The following is a 19,279-nucleotide window of genomic DNA, read 5'->3' as shown; positions in this document are numbered from 1 at the left end:
CAGTTATATTTCAGCGCCGCTGTGCGAGATTGCTTTTCCATTTCTCATCTTTCTGCAATTCAAATCGCCTCTGGAAGCGTCGCAGCGCCGAGTGGAAGTTCCACACGAACCTCTGAGGCTCCGGGGGAAAGTAAAATGTGCCGGATTTTTTTCATTGTGGGGTTTTTGTTCAGCTCTTGCATTCTGTTAAAGACATATCAACCCTCCTGTTATCCTCATTTACGGCAGTGTTTCCTCTACATTCATTCAGCAGCGGCGGGTCATCATTCCTAAATCCCAGCCGCCGCTCCTTCAAATTTCTTTCTTTTTTTTAATTGTCGTAAATCCTCCACCGCCGCATGTCTCCACCTCCACAGCAGAGTTCTGCACTGTGTCAGGTTCTCACGAGTACTAAGGTAAACTACAGATAACTATCCTGCTCAGTATCTACTCTTTGATACGTCGGGTTAATATGACGTTAATTAGTCGCCTTAAAGTGACGTCACATCCAGCATCCAGGCAGCAGGTCAGAGAGTCAGAGGAGTGACGTCTTGGAAAATAGAGCAGCGACTTACCAGAGAAAAGTTATTAGCTGAAGATAACTCATAATAGATTCTACAAGTTAAACAGGCATTCTCTAAATATTGCTGTCCAGCTAACGGTACGTAGCATATCAGTAGCTTCGGTTAATTGGACCCAGTGCCAACTCTGTGTAGGTAACGTGAGTAAACTATTGATAGCATTAAGCTAATGTCTACACTCCATGTATGAATAACTGCTGACTGCATTTTCAGATGAGTTTGTTCAATTTTTTTTTTTTACATTCAACCTTTCCAAAGCCATTTTCAACTGGCCATTCAATAAATAGGTTGTACAAGGAAAATCTGCAGTGAAATGTCATTTGTTTACGTCGCCACGGCTCCCGGAGAACCTGCTGCCGCTGCTGGAAAAAATCCAGGAGGAAACACTGTAGGGGCACCAAAAAAAACATTGTTTCCCTGACTGAAAAAAAAATTCAAAAATTCTGCAAAAAATTCCCCAAATTTCTGAAAATTTGCTAAACTTTCAGGAAGTAAATTACAATAATTCCTTAAAAGTTTTATTTTAAAAAAATGTGGCAAGAAATTCTTATAAATATTTTTCAAAAAATGAGTAAAAATATTCCAAAAAATCCTAAAGAATATCTAAAGTGATTCCATATATATCAGTAAAACTTCTGATATTTTCTTTAAGAACATTCACATAAAAATCAACCAAAATCCAGTGAAATTCACTGGATTTTTGGTTGATTTTTATGTGAATGTTCTTAAACATTTTTAACATTTCTTTTTTTCTACCAAAAAATGTCAAAAAATTTCCGGAAAATGTAGACACCAGAAGTTTCACTGTGAAAATATAATTTTTTTTTCATATTTTAAACTTTAAAACGGGTCCATTTTGACCTGCAGGACAACACGAGGGTTAATGTTCCTGAATAGGTGCAGCAGCGTCTTCATGTTGATGCTAAACTGTGGTTGTAAGCGTTGATTCACTTTATTTCCTCCTGGAGTTTGTTTTTCACTGCAGCTGTTGTTGACAGACTTGTTTGCTGAGATGCTTTCAGCTGTCAGCTCCTATTTTTGTTTGTTCCCTCACAGTGCAGAGTTCCTGGACAAAGAAGAGGAAGAGATGTTTTACTACTCGTGTCCACCTGGTGTTTCTCATGTGAAGAGCATTGAGGCTGATGTCTGAGGATTCCAGCTGTCTGGATGTCAGATAAAAGCGCTGCTGTTAACCTTCACCTCCTTCCTCGTCTGTGAGCTCAGCCTTTAACGTTAATGGCACCTAAAACTATTATACTTCTCTCTGCAGTTCCGGCTTCTCGTCTGGCTCTTTTAAATTGATCCCCAGATCATCAGAAGTGTTCAGAGGGGAGGTAGAAGTCGTTCTCTTTTCTTTTCTCCTCAGTTACACATCATCTACTGTAGGTTTAGCTTAGTGCTGCTGGCCCACTTCCTGGATTTATAGGAACTGCATTAAGTCGACAGGTTTAGTTTGAAACAAGCCTCCCTGTGTTGGTTTCCTGTTGAATACAGAGCTGGTTTAAAGTTTTTCTTTCATTTGTTTGCACCTCGGTACATTTCAGAACCGTACAGCATCTGTTCCTCTACAGACACTACAGCAGGGAGATCACGTTTTAGCAGCGGCAGCTCCATAGCTTTGGAATAATCTCCCTCTTTTAATCAAATGTTCCTTCTCTGCTGATACTTTGAAGGAAAATAACAAGGCATCCATGTTCTCAGAGGCTTTCAGGTGTTCTAATACTTCAGCATTTTGTGTTTATTTTGTTTTTCATGTTGTCGTCCTGCTTTGTCTTGTTTTTCAATGTTTTGTTATGTTGTACAAATTGGTTTTCTGAAGTTTTCATCCTGTTTTGTGTGTTGCTTTTTTGCACTTTGGTCAGCTGTAGCTGTTTTAAAACTCTTCCTGATGAGTAGCTGTCATGACTCTGAGATGAACATCAGATCTGTGGAACATCATCTAGTGAGCTCTGCTGGGTGCATTCAGGGTTTCATCATGGAGCCAAAGACTGTGTTTGGTCTGTATGATGGTCATCAGAGTGGAGAACAAACATCAGCAGCCTGAGATGGTCCAAGCTCCATGATGAGGATCATCTTGGTGGTGGAGAGATGTGGATCTACAGCTGCAGCTACATTTTGATTCCAGTTCTTTTTCCAACTTTTGTAAAATATTACATTCTTTTTTTCATGATTCATGGCAGGGCTGCACAGTGGATCAGTGGTTAGTACTGTCACCTTGCAGCTAGAAGATCCCTGGTTCGCATCCCGGCCTTCCTGGGATCTTCCTGCATGGAGTCTCCATGTTCTCCTGTACATGTGTGGGTTTTCTCCAGGTTCTCCAGCTTCCTCCCACAGTCCACAAACATGCTGAGGTTCATTGGTGATTCTAAATTGTCTGTAGGTGTGAATGTGAGTGTGATTGTTTGTCTCTATGTGTAGCCCTGTGATAGACTGTTACCTGTCCAGGTGAACCTGTGATAGACTGTTACCTGTCCAGGTGAACCTGTGATAGACTGTTACCTGTCCAGGTGAACCTGTGATAGACTGTTACCTGTCCAGGTGAACCTGTGATAGACTGTTACCTGTCCAGGTGAACCTGTGATAGACTGTTACCTGTCCAGGTGAACCTTCACCCTCAGTCAGCTGGGATAGACTCCGCCCACAGTGACCCTAATGAGGATTAACCCTCCTGTTGTCTTCATTTACAGGCACCAGAAAATATTGTTTCCTTGACCCGCAGAATGACATGAGAATTAAACGGTGTGTAGATACTGGATGGATGATTTCTGTTTAATGTTTTCTCTACTTCTAGTCTTGGTTGTTCTGTTTCCTCAGAGGTGCAGGAGTTTATACTGCCGTGAAAAATGAGCCCACAGTGAGTAGAAATGTATTCATTCTTTATTTTACCAAATAAGATCAGTTGAGAACAATTTCTCATTTCCAGTAATGACCTGGCACGAGGATCCAGCAGGAAGAAAGATAACAGATAAAGCATACATATACAAAAAAGGACACACAAATGTTTAACCCTCGTGTCGTCCTGTCGGTCAAATTAACCCATTTTAAGGTTTGAAAATGTGGAAAAAAACATTTTCACAGTGAAACTTCTGATGTCCACATTTTCAACATTTTGGGAAATCTTTGAACATTTTTTGGTGGAAAAAAAAATGTTAAAAATGTTTCTTAAGAAAATTCACAGAAAAATCAACCAAAATCCAGCGAAATTCACTGGGTTTTGATTGATTTTTATGTGAATGTTCTTAAAGAAAATATTACAAGTTTTACTGATATATATGGAATCACTTTAGATATTTGTAGGATTTTTTTGGAAGATTTTTACTCATTTTTTGAAAATATTTACAAGAATTTTCTTGCCAAATTTGGGGGATTTTTTTTTAAAATGACCTTTTAAGGGAACTTTTAAGGAATGATTGGAATTTTCTTCCTGAAGGTTTTGCAAACTCATAAATTTGTGGAATTTTTTTGCTGAATTTTTAGATTTTTTTCAGAGAAAGAAACAATATTTTTTAGTGCCTGTAAATGAGGACAACAGGAGGGTTAAACACAGATTAAAAACAGCCTAAATTGGGAAATGTTTCACCCAGAGACTATTTTAGGCTCAGAAGGTTTAAACTTTTCCAAAAAACCTCGTTTTGTTTTAGAGATTGTCCTGCAGCTGCTTCACCACAAACATCTAATCAGGTCCTTGTCCTCCTCAGCTCAGCAGAAGGAGAAGTTAGTGTTTAGTGGGTCAGATTATTGATTTTTACAGTGATTTCAGATGATACTGGGATGCAGCGCAGATCTTGGTAGGTAGTGTCTGACAGTTAATGTGACATTTTTGGAAGAAGGTTGAATAAAGATGCAGCAGGTTCATAGTAAACTTTTCTTCTGTTCTCATCCATAGTTTGCTGGGAAGAGTCGGTGGATTCAGCGTGATGCAGAAAATCAACATGCTTCAACAAAGTAAGCATTTCTGACAGTTTCAGATCCCTCATTAATGGACCTGTTTGACTGGATATCAGATGATGTAGTTTCTCAATCAGAGCTCCAGCCTTAAACTCTGTGTCCTGAATTCATGTTCAGAAAGCTGATGGGATGTGCAGAAATTGCCCGATCCATCATTTATTATAAAAGAGACACTCTAATGAATGTTTAATGGAATCCTAAGATCATTTTTCACTCCGTCCGTGAGTTTGATTTACGAGGTTAAACCAACGGAGCTGATTCTGCCCATTTAGAAAACATGTTGTGCACCTGTCTAATAGAAACCACTTTGGGAATTTGCTATAAATCTTACACTCCTCTCAGATCAATTTACACATTTTCACGCGGCACCGTTGGCATCTTAATGTAACGCTGCACAAGCTGAGAATTCAGTCATGAGCCCATCAATTTTCTTTGACGTTTAAACTTGTTTTGAAGAGTAAGAACCAGCAGCATCACGATCTGAGGCCACTTTTAGGGGCTTTCGACCGGGGTGGAGCCCGTTCGGAGTCGGAGCCGGTGCCCGACTTGGCGCCGGTTTTCTGTCTTTCCACCACCGGAGCTGCGGCTCCGGGCTCCAAAAACTGGGGCTGTTTCGGGCACCAACTCGTTGCTGGGCCAGAGGTGGCCAGAGTTGAGAGCCGAGCACGTCACGGGCAGGGGGCGGGGTGACATCTAAAAACATCTAAAAAGATAAACATAGATATGATCATCAACTTATTGCGCGTGTTTAACCGCTAAGTAATCAATGCAAGCTAGTCGAAGCTAAGTAGCTAAGCTAACGCTAGCACGTTTACTGTTAAGTATCCAAACGTCTTTGATAATTACCTTTCTTCTCAAACGTGATCGCCGGGCATTGGAACGGCGACGCCGATGGGTAACCTCTAACAGAAGGTTTTGCTGTTAAGCGATGGCGAGACACACTAGTAAAGCCATGAACACCACTCCAATGAAGTCCTCCATTGTTGTTGTGTGGGTTTCCGTACGGCGTGAACGCTGTTGAACGGCTACGTACGCAGTGACGTACACACGTTTTGTGGTGGGGCAATGACGCAGCTCCAACTTTGCTCCTTCCGAATGGAAACACAAACCCGTTCTGGGGCGGCACGAGATTTGAACCAAAAAAGCACTGGCTCTCAACTTTGAACCAACCTAGCACCTGGTGCTCTTTGGTCGAAAGCCCCTATTTGTGTCGGGATGGTCATGCAGCCGGCAGCCGGCTCTCTGTGGGGGTTCGGATGGGAAGGAATGTGCTGCTGCAGACAGAAACCTGGTTCAGCCTCGATGCATGTCAAGCTGATGCTTCACGGAGAGCGAGTGGTGAGAGCAAAGATGATTCTGAGGCTTTCCTACCAATCGAAGCGTAGTTTGGGAAACATGTTGTCTGACCTTGTGAAAAATAAAGTGAAGTTGTTCTGAAAGATTGAAGGATGGAGGAGGGGTGTGGTATTGTTTAAATATGGAGAGAACTGTGAACATTTCTGCTGGAATTCAAGACTGGAGAAAGAAATAGAAGAAGTTCTGGTTTATTTCTGACCGTTGCTCAGCTAGAGAATCTTGATGTGGACGTCAGATTGTTGATACGGAGTTTAAAGTCGTCTCAAAATGACCAGTTTCAACATTATTGGTGACTAAACTACGAGAATAGAACTTCTGTTTCCTGTTGGTTTCATTAGCTGGTGCAGCAGTTATATGTTTCTATTTGCCATTTGCTTTATATATGTAAAATAGACTGAGAAACCTCTGCGATCTCTGTGGGCAGCAGCCAGATATGAGTTTTATCTCATCATCTGTATTTCCAGTATTTTAACCTTTACTCAGCGACTGACAACGTTTTTCTTGGTGACGATCATAAACCACAGCAGATTAAACTCAAGCTGTCCCAGATGTCGTCATCATGATGGATCAGATCACAGACGGTTTCATTCCTGTATATATTCAGAATTAAATGTGTTACGACTTAGCTCCTCGCTGAGGGAAAAGGGCAACTTCTAAACAAGCAGACGTTGAACCTGGATGTTTTGTAGTGAGAGGAAGGTTTTATGGAGGCAGCACAGGCCGTAAAGCAGGAATACAGGCTGATGGGTGCTTTTCAAATAAATATGAACAAAAGTGGAGCTCGTCGCTGGAAGTTCTGACAACAGAAACTGCAAAATGAAACCCTGCACTGCCTTAGATCCACCTAGTGGCCAAAACAAGAACTGCAGGCAGCAACAGTACCTCTAAAGCTGGTGTGGTGAGACATTTACTGAACCTACAGAGCAGCAGAAACAGAACCTCAGGACATGGACAGGCCTTCAGGGACGACCTGAAGTGTACGAGCTAAAATCTAAATACCAGAAAACACAGCAGTAAGAAGCACAGCTGCTCTGAGTGACAGTTTGGCTGAACTTTGAGCAGCTGCAGTGATGACAGGAGCAGCTTTATTGGAGGTTCTGGTCCAGTTCAGTCCTTCAGAACAGCAACAGGATCAAATAGAAGTGGGTCAAACTTCAGGCCAAGTGTCAGCACCAGTCCAGGACTAAGGAGGGCAACAGTTCAGGGTTAGTTTCCACTATAGACTGCAGTTTCCACGCAGTTGTGCTTCATGCACTGGAAAAAATGCCCCTCTCAAAACAAGAAAAAAAAATATTTCAAGCAACTTTGAAACTTTGAAATAAGTGAAAAAAATCTGCCAATAGAACAAGTGAAAAACAGCTTGGTAAGATTTCTTGAAATAAGATATGATATTTAGAATATTGGGATCATAAAATTAGCTGGGAAAACTTATTTTAAGATCTACTGCTTTTATTCTCTCTCTGTACTTCCTGCCTGCTGACCATGTCGAGGTTCAGAAGTGAAACTCGTCAGCGAGTCTGAGACGTGTTATTAATTCATGACCGCTCGCTGTAACCTTCAGTCGTGTTTCTCAGTAACTGGGTGGAGACTTCAAAGCAGCCGGGGGATATGAATCTGTTTCATCACACAGACACATAAAGGGCTGTAATCAAACCTTATTAGCAAGGCACGGGAGATCAGGACTTAATTTGTTCCACTCCAGCTCTGCTCTGCAAATCTGTGATCAATGGCTGATTAAACCCACTGAATCGAGTACGTTAGGACTCATCTTTTCTTTGGAATTCCTGAACAGCTCTTGGTGGCATGTAGGAGGCTGCTAGTCCTTCCAGTAGATGTGCTGATGGAGCTGGTTGAGTTGCTTTGCCTCCTCTGGATGTGTGCATCATGTCTGTGATCAGGGACAACAAACAGAAAAAAGAATTTCCCAGCGGAGTCCTTCGTCTTCTTGATCCGGCAGCACAGAAAAAGAAGAAACAAGTGTGAGCCAACAAGTGAAATAAGACATCGCTGCTGACACTTTAGAAACATATATACAGTTTACAGCTGTGTTTTATAGCAGAGCATCTCTATCCTGGTGAAATACTGTGCTGCTGGAGTCTGGAGATGTGACCTGATTTTACTGTTCTATCAGCTTCAAAGGGAGGCTTCAGCCCAAATAGTAAATAGGTCTAAGGCTGCTCCTATCACCGTTCAGTAAACAGCAGGAACTTCTCATCAGCATCGGTTTGCTGTATGTGGGACTGTCTGGAGTGATGCTGCACTTTTTCATTTGTTGAATCCGCCTGTAAATCTTTTTAAAGTGTCTTTATGGAAGAGAGTGAGATTGGAGAAATATGTGTTTCCTTTCTTTGAGATTTAGATGAGAAGATGTCGGGCAAACTTTTAGTGAGCGAAGTCACTCTACGTTAACCCTCGTGGGTCGAACTGACCCGTTTTAAAGTTTGAATATGCGGGAAAATATATATATATTTTCACAGTGAAACTTCTGATGTCCACATTTTCAACATTTTGGGGAAATTTTTTAACATTTTTTGGTGAAAAAAAAAGAAATGTTAAAAATGTTTCTTCAGAACATTCACAAAAAAATCTTTATGTGAATGTTCTTAAAGAAAAGTGAATGTTCTTCAAGAAAATATTAGAAGTTTTACTGATATATATGGAATCACTGTAGATATTTTTAGGATTTTTTTGGAAGATTTTTACTCATTTTTTGAAAATATTTACAAGAATTTTCTTGCCAAATTTTTTTTTTTTTAAATAAATCTTTTAAGGGAAAGTTTTCAGGAATTATTGGAATTTTCTTCCTGAAGGTTTTGCAAATTTTCATAAATTTGGGGAATTTTTTTGCTGAATTTTTGTATCTTTTTCAGGCAAGGAAACAATATTTTTTGGTGCCTGTAAATGAAGACAACAGGAGGGTTAATAAATGGCATTTTGTTGGGTTTGCTGGGCAGCCAGGATTTAATCTAAGGCTGATTTTTTTCCTTGAAATGGTTAATTGGAGTGCTCTGCGGGTACTTTCTATTACTTTTAAAGGTTTAAAACTAAATCCCAGAATCATTTGACTTGACATCGTCCTGCTGCCCTTTTCTAATTCCTCTTGGCTTAACACAAACCAGTGTTTGGGATTTGTGGAGGCAATACATGGATTAGAACGTAGAGAGAGAGAAAGATGAGCCTCATATCCAGCGGTGCCTTTGAGATGCTGTTTCACGTAATTAATCTGCCGACTTCACTAGATTCCTGCCATATTTCACCATGACACTAATAACGCCTAATTATATGATGTTGTGAAATCTTAGTTGGTGTTTAAACATGTAATTTAGGTAGAGCAATGGTGCATATAATGTATTTTACTTTTAATCACTGCGGGTTTTTCGTGAGGAACTGAAGGAGTGAGGCTTTGCATTTCAATAAAGCCACTTGATTAGGGAGCGCTGTTGTTGCTGTTGTTGTTCTTCGGCTGATACTGTTTACTCTGAGCTCTGCCTCCCCAGCATTCCCCCCGTCTCCGCTGCTTTCCTGGAGACAACTCAAAGACCCCCCGCCAGCAGCTCAGCAGAGCAGCTTTATCTGGGTTCTTCGCTCTCCCGTCTTTCCACAAGCCTCCTCTCATTGTGTCACCCCAATGTGTCAGCCACAAGCTGCAAGTCATAGCCACAAACTGCATCTGAAGGATGAGAGAGCCATTCATTAGAGCATCACCACCAGCCCCAGCAACAAAGGTTGGCTGTTTCATTCCCCATCACTCTGTATGCATGTAAATTAATAGGAATAAAGAGGCAGGAAAGTGGATGTTCTGCTGGCAACAGTTCAGGGAATTTATGTGCAGCAACAGAAATAATTTTCAAAGTTATCTCTTCAAAGGGAGACTTTGAGGGGGAGAAAATGCTGCTTCCATGCAGAGCTGAGAGTCAAACATTTCCCATAGCTGTGTGAGATGTATACGATGAGTACACTAACCAGAGAACTCATGTTTTCAATGTCACCTTAGCTTTCACATTTGTAGATTAATGCCCGTTCAAATGTTTGTGTCCTGGATGAATACAGATTCCAGCTGCTCTGTTGGGGAGTTTTTTCCCTTTGGTTATTTTAGACGATGCATGGAAGCAGGTCTTTGATTAGTTTTGGCGTCGAGAAGATTATGGTGCTCAACCAAAGGCCGGGGAGTCAAGGGAGCCTGATAACAAGCACATTTAGGGGGAGTTGTACATTTTTATGGGAACCTTTCTGAACTGTTAATGTGGAGTTTAGTCATGATTTTGCTTTACCTGCTTGTAAAGAGAATATTGAGCATTTTGACTGAAGGATTTCATGCTGTAAATACAAACGCGCGCTTATTTTGATGAGGATTGATTCCTGTTTTTGACTGGCAACCAGAGACTTAAACTTAACTTACATTTGAGAGAACTCTTGATGCATATCTTCAGAAGGTTCTCTAATCCAGCCGTTATTTTATCAGTTTTCATGATGGGCAAAAAATCCCAGCGAACAATATTGACCGATATTTCATTTTTATGCCAATATCGGGTCAATAATATCAGTGGGCCAGTAACATTGGACATCCCTAGATCATATTTCAATTTTTTCCATAGTTTTTAGTCAGTATCTCCTTGTCACAACAGCCTCTTACCTGATTTTCCTCAATCCGAGTCCCATGGCCAAAGCAGACATTCAGGCGTTGTGTTAAATTACGAGTCTACTGGCTGAAGCCGACCACCTGAATCATGTTTACTGCCCAAGAAAGCAACATCTTCCTCTCATAAGCGGGCAACAGGATGAAATACTGTCCTCTGACTGAATGAAGCTGGTTTGCTGAGTCATATAAAAGGAATTGGACATATATCAGCACCTCGTCCGTCCCTCATCTATTCATGTTTGCCCAGATTTGTATGAGAAGTCGGCCTACAGGAGTCCACTCACACTCTTCCACTTTACTGTTTTTACATCTCTGTTCCCAGAAACACGGCAGAATGAATTTTACTCATGTAAGCAAAACACTGTGACTGCAGTGGTTGTGTAAGAGAGGCTATTCATTCTGTTGCTGTGTGGTGGTATTGATCTGTGCAGCTATCTGAGGCCTGTGGAGGGATTGTATTCCACCCGGCAGGTAGCAGGACTGCAGCAGAGGAAACCCACATGTCAACCATCCTGTCATCCAGCAACACCCCCCCCCCCGCTCTTTAAACGCATTTAAAACAGATTTAAATGTAGCACTCCTGTCCCCAAAGCTTTACTTGTGTGTTTGATAGCTTAAGACTTTAAAACTTGTTTTCTCTCTGTGTTGGATTGATGGAGACAACACTCCACTGTTGGCTGGTTTAGTTTATTAACAGGGTATGGAGGGATTCTGGTGGTAGATTGATGACTCGTATCACCAAACAGATACTCTACAAAGTGATTCCTGATTCCTCTAAGGCTTCCTTAATCCATCGTTTGTATTTGTTGGTCTCCGATGTTAAAATCTTACCCCTGTCCCAGTCCATGATGTGGTTGTTTCTTCTACAGTGGTCCCTGATGGCTGATTTTAAGTTTTCTTGTTTGGCTTTGTCTTTTTGTGTTCTTGTGAGTGGTTCAACTGTTTCCTTCTAAAATGTAACACTATCTAAAGGAAGAAACGACAAAATGAACATAATCCATCTGTAATTAAAGTAAGGAGAAAAAATGGACAATTTGGAACTCAGCTATGTTTACCGTGTTTACGAACATAACTTGGCGTGTTTTGGCGTGCTAGCATTTGCTATTTGACAAGGCAGATGAAAACCGTCAAACCAAACCATCCCAGAAAACACCCATGGCTGCTGCAGAACTGATGGATCCAGTTTACTGATTGAAACTCTAATGTCCAGGTTTCAGTGAATGTGACTGTGGCGTTCAGGTGCACATGAAAGCAGCATTAGATGCTTGTAGCTGCACAGGAGACGGTTTGTAAGCCTTTAGTACACAAACAGACCTCTTGAAAATCAGACAACACCTTTCTTGTTGGTTGAGTTTCGCTCTACAGTTTAACATCTACTGCAAACTGAAGTGTCTGTAAAAAGAAACTTTACTGCAGTTATGCTGGTTTGGTTTGTTTATTCCAGCTGTTTGCAGGAGTCTTTCCTCTAAGTTAATTAAATACCTGCAGGATTCATATGTTCACTTGGTTAATGGGTTAAAATTGTAGCTTATTCCCCGTGTGTATAGACGGGAACATTTAGGCTCTAATGCTAAATGACAGCATGCACTTTCCTTCACCTCCGACAGGTGAGTCGTCACACAGAGTCACAGTTTGTCAGCTACAGTTAAATCATTTGTCACAGCTGAATCCTGAACTCATCACAGCTGGGTGTTACTTTACTGTAAAAGTCTGATCCCTGTTCTAAAGGCTGAATATTTTTCTGTCATTTCAAGTTAGGAGACTTTTCCATTTAGCAGCAGGATATGTGACTATACTGTGCATATGGATGTGTTAAAGACTGTAATCTTTTTAATCATTAAAGGAACTAAAATACAGCAACAGGAAGCTAAGTAACCACAACAACACATTTTATTGAATCATTAACTGTAGTTAGACACATTATCATCACACATGGACTGGATGCCCTCAGTATAGGACTCAATCATCCAGGTTTATCACTTGAACAGAGTTTTGCTAATGTCACACATTCTGTTATTTTTCTTGGAAGAACAGTCCCATTTTTGCAGCTGTGCACGAGTGGAGCTGAGGCAGGAAATACAAATATCTCTGGGCCGCGGGGTTATTTATGACGGCCACATTGTTTATTATTCATAACTTTAAGCCTTAACCCTCCTGTTGTCCTCATTTACGGGCATCAAAAAAATATGGTTTCCTTGTCTGAAAAAAAATCCAAAAATTCAGCAAAAAATTCCCCAAATTTCTGAAAATGTGCAAAACCTTCAGGAAGAAAATTCCAATAATTCCTTAAAAGTTTTCCTTAAAAGTTTTTAAGAAAATTCTTGTAAATATTTTCAAAAAAATGATCAAAAATCTTCCAAAAAAATCCTAAAAATATCTAAAGTGATTCCATATATATCAGTAAAACTTCTGATATTTTCTTTCAGAACATTCACAAAAAAATCAACCAAGATCCAGTGAATTTCACTGGATTTTGGTTGATATTTTTTTTTGTGAATGTTCTGAAGAAACATTTTTAACATTTCTTTTTTCCACCAAAAAATGTTCAAAGATTTCCCCAAAATGTTGAAGATGTGGACATCAGAAGAAAAGATATTTTTTTCCACATTTTTACAAACTTTAAAATGGGTCAATTTTGACCCGCAGATCGACATGAGGGTTAACTTTCAGCCTAACATGAAGAAATATTTGGAACAAATCTAAAATAACTGAAAACAACAAAATAAAATAGGGATCAAAAATAATAGCACTCATATCTGCCCATTGAAGAACAACTGCAGGTTTGAGGTAGTCCAGAGGTTAATAATGGGTAACAGAGATTCATGTAAAATGTGTTTTTCAGACTTTTTGGGATGAGGTTTATAGTTGGTCATGAAAAACATCCTTTTCACACTTTCTGTAAATTAAAGTAATGCTGTATCATGCGTCTGTCTTTTGGAGAGAAGCACGTTTCCCATCGTTTCAGGTGTTTATGCTAAACCGTGGAAACCATCTCAGGCTCCAGCTTCGTGCTGAAACAGCAGATTTGAAGGTGAAATCAAGATTCTCCTCTAATGCTTCAAAAGCCTTTACAGTGATAAAAAGAACAGAAATCAGGTCTGTTTCTTTAGAAGATGTACAGTATTCTAGGTAATTATAGTTCTGCTGCAAGAATCCCAACACCAAAATGATGCAAATAAAGTAGAATGTGCAAAGTTAGTTCTCTAAAGTTAGTTAACTGATGACGGAGGGACGGATCAAAGTAGCAGCTGTTCAAAGTCGACCACTTGTCATCTTAAAGGACTCCGAGATGTGAACCAGTGATCAGAGACAACGTGTCCTCGACTGTAAGAGCCGTGAGATGTTAGCTTAGAGTGAAAGCAGAATCAAAGGCTGGAGCTGTGATTTTAGATTCACAATTTAAACATTAAAACGCTGTGATACTCACACACTGTATGAATGTTAAAAGGACTCGTAATAAGAGCTTTGTTGCAGCAGGCGATAACATCTAGACAGGTTGGATTGGAGCAGACAGCCTTCTGTAGCTCACAGATTGTAAACCTGAGCGAATCAAAGTTGGATAAATCAACACCAGCAGCAGGGTAACATTTCAAATGTTTCTGAACCAACAGCAAGGCTTCCTTCAGGGCCACCGGTCTTAAGGAAAGCTGCTAGTTCGTAATCAGGAGAAGAAAGAGCATGTTAAGTCATAGAGAGAAACGTTTGAAACGGAGGAAAAGGAAGCATCAGGGGGTTTCTTTCTAGATAAGATGAAGAGGCTGCACAGTCTAAAGATTATATTCCAGTATGAACAAATACAGTACCTATAACACTAACAAACTACAGTAGCTGTAGCTGTCCTGCTACACTGACTTGATTTAACCCTCCTGTTGTCTTCATTTACAGGCACCAAAGATATTGTTACCTTGTCTGAAAAAAATCCAAAAAATCAGCACAAAAATTCCCCAAATTTCTGAAAATTTGTAAAACCTTCAGGAAGAGAATTCCAATAATTCCTTAAAAGTTTCCCTAAAAGGTATTCTTTTTTCTCCTGAAGCTCCTACAATTTAAAGGTGGAACATTTCAGGTCATGAACCTCCTCATTAGTCTTTGTGATAGTGCCTGTTGCTGCTAAACTCCCACAATGCCCTCTGCTTGAACGTGCACTGCCCATCGTCCAAAATGACGCACGAAACGACAAAAACGAGATGCAAAATGGAGGTGAGCTAACTAAACATGGCACATTCACTGACATTAGGTAAATCTGGAACTGAACAATAAACACTGAAAACTCAACATCAACAACAATATCAGTCTGTTACAATATTCTGTTATCTTCCAGTAAAATGATTCATACATGCATGAAAGTCGTTGGAATTCATGACTTTATGAAGAACTGATCGATATCGTGATACACAGAACGGATTTGGTTGCATTTTCTACAGGGTTCTGGTTACGGAGAAAATCGACTTACATCGATCATCAGGAACAGAACTCCGACGCAAGTCGAGGACCTTCTGTAATGTTTGAAAGTAAAGTAGTTTGTTGAGGATGGGAAAACACCAGAGTTTCACAAGAAGTAGCAACTTTGTGAATGTTAGAGCTGATTTTTTATTTTTTATTTTTTTATTTTTTGGTTGTAGTAATGAACTTGTGCTTGAAGTTAGGAGACATGCCTGAAAGCAGTGCATGTGGGGAAAAAAAACATCAATATCATGCTAAAGTCTGACGATTTTCTGTCTACCCTGACATCCCCTCTATGTGGATGTCATCTTATTCCTGCACTCTCTAGAAAGGTTGAACAGAAATGTTTCTTGTGCTGGGGGTGGATTTGCGAATGTCACACATTCTGTTATTTTTCTTGGAAGAACAGTCCCATTTTTGCAGCTTTGCACAAGTGGAGCTGAGGCAGGAAATACAAATATCTCTGGGCCGTGGGGTTATTTATGACGGCATCAACCGGTTACTCAAAGCAGCCACATTGTTAATTATTCGTAACTTTAAGCCTTAATATAGTTTAAACGAGTGAGGAGTAAATGTAAATCTGCTCCTGTACATCTGTCGTGAAGGGAGAGATCGCTATAGAGACTAAAACGGTTTGATTCCAGACTGTAAAAGTGTTTATTCCTGATGTAAAGTTTTAAGTATTTTAAAGTATTTTAACACTAAGGTCTATGAGGATTGACTTGCTTTTGGAGTCGGCCTCAAGTGAGGAACTGCAGTTTCTGGATTCATTTTTCATCACAGGTTGCAGTTATTATAGGATGTTTGGAAATATTGTGGCATAAAAACCCCTAAACAGTGTGCATTGCTGTCTGCCATGGTGTCTGTTTATGATGCAATCTTTGGAGGTTCAGACCATCACACACAAATAACAGAAATAATCAGCATGAATTCTTCTTATATTTTTTATAGCACATCACCATTCTTTACATCATCATAACAAATCTGTTTGTTCAGAGTTCGACCTGCAGTCGTGCATAATCTGAAGCCATCTAGCTTCATCACATCCCACAGTGGGAGCTCCGTGACGACTTCAGCTCCACAGAGCGGCTCAGGGGAACTTTTACATTTCGTGACATGAATTCTGATGACTGTAGATCACATTGAGACTTCCTCCGAGCTTTTGTTTTTCATGAATTCAGCAGTTAAGAGGTATAGAGAGAGCAACAGTCAAAGAGTTGAACCGCCTCAGGCCAAGGGCGAGGGCCGGTGAATAATTGAAAAAGTCTTGGCAGGCATGAGTCAGGCGGTTTCCTCTGCTGGGATTGGTCGCTGGCTGATGGTGCGTTCAGGTGACATGACACCGGTCATCCTTTTGGGATGCAGATTGTCACAGGTGTGTTCACTTTGTGTTAAAAGACAGCTTGAACAGTTTTCGGTCGCTGTAGTAATTTCTCTTTGCCCTTCTGGTTGTAAAGAAAACTTTCTTCATGCAGGTGTTTAGTAAATGATGGGAGACTAAACGGACACTCCTCATTGAATGTGGTTCAGAATCTGCGATGAAGTTCAGCTGAAGCTAATATTTAAGCCCAAACAAACTAATTTTTTGCACCAAATGACATCTAGTTGCAGTGACAGAAGCTCTCACCTTCTCAAAAGTGAAGCATTCCAGCCTTAAACTGCATTAATCCTCCTTCCAGTGTTGTGTGAGTGTAGCTGGGTTTGTGCACCCTGCATGCTGACTGACTGACATGTTTTCCCCTCTGGCCTGATTGTAGCTGTACACACTCTCATATACTTGACCCTGCTGCTGATTCCAGCTCTCGTACTCGCTGCCTATGACTCTTCCATCCACGCCAAACTGCTGCTGCTGCATCCAGGAATCCTGAAGAGACCGCTGGAGGCCTTTAGGACTCATTAGATTCATTCATGGCAGCAGATTCGCTGCTCATTAGCCGGTAGTGAAGCCTCTTTCTGGCTGCCTGTTGACCAAATACTGGAATCTGGTTTGTGCTTCAAATTTGGACATAATGATTGTTTTGCACATTGATTTATTAGCGACTGGCTGTCTCTGAAATCATCCACTCAGTCCCTATCTGTGACTGGTGAAGTATGTAGAAGCTCCTCAGCAAAAGGCACAGCGAATAGTACATAAAATACAATCACTGAGATGCAGATTCACACAGGACTAGTATTATCACAGGACGTCGTTGTTTGGTGAAATATGGGAGGTAGTTCACGGTGGAGTTTTTACTTTATAGATTACAGACATGACGCATTCACACGAGATTAAGGTCACAGACATCCTCCACAATTATTACAGATCACCATTGGTCCAGAGGTAGTACTAACCCCATGCCAATAGGACTGAAGTTTCCTGAACCAAACAGCTGATCTTCACGTCCACTTTCTGCTGTGACTGGGTTTGTAAAAAATATTGAATTACAATTTCTCTTACAATTACTGGGAGCTGATTTGCAGGATAAGTCAGACTTCAGATCGCGGTGGCCATCACTCAAAGAGGACAGTTTAAATTAGCAAAACCATTGAAGGTTTAACCCTCCTGTTGTCTTCACCTATGGGCACCCAGAAAATATTGTTTCCTTGTCTGAAAAAAATACTAAAGTTCAGCAAAAAATTCCCCAAATTTCTGAAAATTTGCAAAACCTTCAGGAAGAAAATTCCAAGAATTCCTTAAGTTTCCCGTAAAAGTATTATTATTATTTTTTTTTTAAATCCCCCAAATTTGGCAAGAAAATTCTTGTAAATATTTTTTAAAAATGAGTAAAAATCTTCCCAAAAAAATTCTAAAAATATCTAAAGTGATTCCATATATATCAGCAAAATTCACTGGATTTTGGTTGATTTTTTTGTGAATGTTCTTAAGAAACATTTTTAACATTTCTTTTTTTCCACCAAAAAATGTTCAAAGATTTCCCAAAAATGTTGAAAATGTGGAAATCAGAAGTTTCACTGTGAAATTTTTATTTTTTTTCCCCCACATTTTCAAACTTCAAAACAGATCAATTTTGACCCGCAGGACAACACGAGGGTTAAACCCTGCCAGACGCACTGTGTACCATATAATGATAATAACTTTATTTATATAGCCCCATTTAAAAACAGCTTACGAGCAGCCCAGAAAATAAGAGCAGAGAAACAAAAGAATAAAAAGATAGATTGCAAAACCATAAAAACAAGTGGTATAATAATAGTAATAATAATAATAATAATAATAATAATAGAAAAAGTACAATATGGCAGGCCTATTTCTAGCCCATTTAAATAATGTAGTAAACTAGATATGTGCTAGTACAGAAGTTTATAGTTTTGCATTGTGCAGGTACTTTATTCTGATAAAACAGCAGGTGAATGTAAACACCGGCTGCTGGAGGCTTTTATGGAAGAAGGAATAGGTCTGTGTTTTCTTTCAAGCATTTCTTAATGCTGGACAGGGTGATAATGATAACACTAAAGGGGTAAAATGAATAAACAACATAAAAAGAGCATAAGAGAAGAGAGTAGGGATTAAAATGGGGGACATCGCATATAAGCAAGTCTACGAAATGAGTTTTAAGAAGCAAATTTAAAGAACACATCTCCTCAGGTAGGCTCTGTATTAGAGTCTTTACTGCATTGTTTCACATTTATGATTCTGATTTAACATCAAATAATTGTTCAGCTCTACTGATTGGACATAAAGCTCTTATTCTAGCTCTGTTTTCAATGATTACGTCAATATTTGTGGCTAATTTCATGTGGAAAACCTCAAAGTAACAGAATCATTGTCTGTAGCGATTGTCTTAAAATGAGCATAAATATCTACATAATATTGTAAATAATGTTGCACCGGGGCGACATGTCACCTGACCTAGTGGAGCTGCTGTTGTTCCACATCTGATTTCAGGACAACTTCACTCCTACATCTGAGAAACGACATTCTAACTTGGCCCTAAAGGTCTCCACACACTGTGAGATTTTCTGCCGTCCCAGACCAAAGATCCCAACAGTGAGAGAATGGTGGTGATATCGTTGGTCTTGGCTCTAAATCGGTGGTCCTACGTCGCACTGTGAGACAGGTTCAAGGACAGTCGTTGTCATGGCGACAAAAGACAAGCTGCCATAAAATTCCGTTCATGAATTGCTAGTTTCCCTGTGATTGTAGGGTTCATGTTTGGCTAGTTTCCCTGTGAATGTAGGGTTCATGTTTGGCTAGTTTCCCTGTGATTGTAGGGTTCATGTTTGGCTAGTTTCCCTGTGATTGTAGGGTTCATGTCTGGCTAGTTTCCCTGTGATTGTAGGGTTCATGTCTGGCTAGTTTCCCTGTGATTGTAGGAGCTCCGTTCATGTTTGG

At 40.1% G+C, this 19,279-nt stretch overlaps 2 long non-coding RNA genes across 2 annotated transcripts in view; one reads left to right on the top strand and one right to left on the bottom strand.

Moving 5' to 3' along the window:
- The first annotated feature begins 1,277 nt into the window (after positions 1-1,277).
- Positions 1,278-19,279, top strand: part of LOC111567962 (uncharacterized) — an 81,995-nt gene continuing 63,993 nt past the window's right edge. The window contains exons 1-2 of the long non-coding RNA XR_008599399.1: positions 1,278-3,414; positions 4,447-4,505. This is a non-coding gene — a long non-coding RNA (uncharacterized LOC111567962). The remainder of the gene's footprint in view (positions 3,415-4,446; positions 4,506-19,279) is intronic.
- Positions 3,420-5,706, bottom strand: LOC129347359 (uncharacterized). Its single transcript, XR_008599433.1, has 2 exons — positions 5,355-5,706; positions 3,420-5,211 (listed from the first exon to the last, which is right to left on the bottom strand). It is a non-coding gene; the product is annotated as an uncharacterized LOC129347359 (long non-coding RNA).

Source organism: Amphiprion ocellaris, chromosome 1 (genome assembly GCF_022539595.1).
Source record: "Amphiprion ocellaris isolate individual 3 ecotype Okinawa chromosome 1, ASM2253959v1, whole genome shotgun sequence".
Lineage (NCBI taxonomy): Eukaryota > Metazoa > Chordata > Actinopteri > Pomacentridae > Amphiprion > Amphiprion ocellaris.
Note: the sequence above shows the minus strand (reverse complement) of the source record. Positions and strands in the feature narration are given on the sequence as shown.